This window comes from Arachis duranensis, chromosome 4 (genome assembly GCF_000817695.3).
Source record: "Arachis duranensis cultivar V14167 chromosome 4, aradu.V14167.gnm2.J7QH, whole genome shotgun sequence".
Taxonomy (NCBI): domain Eukaryota; kingdom Viridiplantae; phylum Streptophyta; class Magnoliopsida; order Fabales; family Fabaceae; genus Arachis; species Arachis duranensis.
The window spans coordinates 58,255,020-58,257,769 of NC_029775.3; the positions used below are offsets into that span (position 1 = coordinate 58,255,020).

Below are 2,750 nucleotides of genomic sequence, written 5' to 3' on the forward strand. Positions count from 1 at the left end.
CAGTTACATCTTCATCCTCTTAAGAGGAAGAATAGTCTTCAGAGCTCATGAATGGCAGAAGGAGGTTTAATGGGATCTCTATGTTCTCTATATGACCTTCAGATTCCTTTGGGTCCTCAATAAGAAACTCCTTACTGCTTGAGAGATGTCCCATGAGGTCTTCCTCATTGGGATTCACGTCCTCTCCTTCCTCTCTAGGTTCGGCCATGTTGAATATGTCAATGGCCTTGCACTCTCTTTCTGGATTCTCTTCAGTATTGCTTGGGAGAGTACTAGGAGGAGTTTCTGTGACTTTCTTACTCAGCTGGCCCACTTGTGCCTCCAAATTTCTGATGGAGGACCTTGTTTCACTCATGAAACTTAAAGTGGCCTTAGACAGATCAGAGACAATATTTGCTAAACTAGAGATGCTCTACTCAGAATTCTTTGTCTGTTGCTGAGAATATGATGGAAAAGGCTTGCTATTGCTGAGCCTGTTTCTTCCACCATTATTAAAGCTTTGTTGAGGCTTTTGTTGATCCTTCCATGACAAATTTGGATGATTTTTCCATGATGAATTATAGGTGTTTCCATAAGGTTCACCCATGTAATTTACCTCTGCCATTGCAGGGTTCTCAGTATCATAAACTTCTCCTTCAGAAGATGCCTCTTTAGTACTGTTGGATGCATTTTGCCATCCATTCAGAATTTGAGAAATCACGTTGACTTGTTGAGTCAACATTTTGTTCTGAGCCAATATGGCATTCAGAGCATCAATTTCAAGAACTTCCTTCCTCTGAGGCGTCCCATTATTCACGAAATTCCTCTCAGAAGTGTACATGAATTGGTTATTAGCAACCATGTCAATAAGTTCTTGAGCTTCTGCAGGCGTTTTCTTTAGGTGAATAGATCCACCTGCAGAATGGTCCAGTGACATCTTAGAGAACTCAGATAGACCATAATAGAATATATCCAAAATGGTCCACTCTGAAAGCATGTCAGAAGGACACCTTTTGGTCATCTGCTTGTATCTTTCCCAAGCTTCATAGATGGATTCACCATCTTTTTGTTTGAAGGTATGAACATCCACTCTATGCTTGCTCAGCTTTTGAGGAGGAAAGAACTTAGCCAAGAAAGCTGTGACTAGCTTATCCCAAGAGTCCAGGCTATCTTTAGGTTGTGAGTCCAACCATGTTCTAGCTCTGTCTCTTGCAGCAAAAGGGAAAAGCATGAGCCTGTAGACTTCAGGACCTACTCCATTAGTCTTAACAGTCTCACAGATCTACAAGAACTAAGTTAAAAACTGATAGGGATCTTCTAATGGAAGTCCATAGAACTTGCAGTTCTGTTGTATTAGAGCAACTAGTTGAGGTTTCAGCTCAAAATTGTTTGCTCCAATGGCAGGGATTGAGATGCTTCTTCCATCAAACTTGGAAGTAAGTGTAGTATAATTACCAAGCATCCTTCTTGCATTATTATTTTCGGCTGCCATCTCCTCTTCTTCTTCGAAAATTTCTGTAAAGTTGTCTCTGGATTGTTGTAATTTAGCTTTTCTTAGTTTTCTCTTTAGAGTCCTTTCAGGTTCAGGATCTGCTTCAACAAGTATATTCTTGTCCTTTATGTTAGTAGAAGAAGAAAAGAATAGAAGAAGGAAAAGGTAAGAATCCAAACACAAGGAGGAAGATAGGGCTCAAATTCTTGAGATGAAGAGAAGTGTTAGTAAATAAATGAATAAATAGAAGAAGATGAGAGAGGGAGAAATTCGAAAATAAATTTTGAAAAATAAGTTAGTGATTTTCAAAAATTAAAGGGAGAAATAAAATTAAAATTAAAATTTAAAATAATTAATTAATTAAAAAGAATTTTGAAAAGGGGTGAGAAATTTTCGAAAATTAGAAAGAGAAAAGTAGTTAGGTGGTTTTGAAAAAGATAAGAAACAAACAAAAAGTCAAGTGGTTAGTTGAAAAAGATTTAAAAATCAATTTTGAAAAGATAAGAAGTTAGAAAAGATATTTTGAAATCAAATTTTTGAAAAAAGATAAAAAGATATGGTTGAAAAAAATTTAATTTTTAAAATTAAAATTGATTTCTTGACTAACAAGAAACTAAAAGATATGATTCTAGAATTTAAAGATTGAACCTTTCTTAACAAGAAAGTAACAAACTTCAAATTTTTGAATCAATCACATTAATTATTAGTAAAGTTTTCGAAAATTATGAACTAAAGATAAGAAAAAGATTTTGAAAGATATTTTCTAAAACATTTTCGAAAAATAAGAAGAAAAATGAAAAAGATTTGATTTTTGAAAAAGTTTTGAAAAGATAAGATTTTTAAAATTGAAATTTTGACTTGACTAACAATAAACAACTAATTTTATAAATTTTTGACTAAGTCAACCCAAAGATTTCGAATTTTTGAGACAAATAAGGAAAATATATTTTTTTTAGGAGAGAGAAAAACATAAAAATGACTCACAACATGAAAATTATGAATCAAAACATATGATGCATGCAAGAACACTATGAATGTCAAGATGAACACCAAGAACACTTCGAAGATCAAGATGAACATGCAAGACACCAAACTTAGAAATTTTTAATGCTTAGACACTATGAATGCAAAAATGCATATGAAAAACAACAAAAGACACAAAACAAGAAAACATAAAGATCAATGATGAGCGGATAATTTATACGCTTTTTGGCATTGTTTTTAGTATGTTTTTAGTATGATTTAGTTAGTTTTTAGTATATTTTTATTAGTTTTTAGC

At 33.4% G+C, this 2,750-nt stretch overlaps 1 non-coding gene across 1 annotated transcript; it reads left to right on the forward strand.

Annotated features, from left to right (window-relative positions):
- Positions 1-970: 970 nt before the first annotated feature.
- LOC127747165 (small nucleolar RNA R71) lies at positions 971-1,078 on the forward strand. Its single transcript, XR_008008969.1, has one exon. It is a non-coding gene; the product is annotated as a small nucleolar RNA R71 (small nucleolar RNA).
- The last annotated feature ends 1,672 nt before the right edge of the window (positions 1,079-2,750 follow it).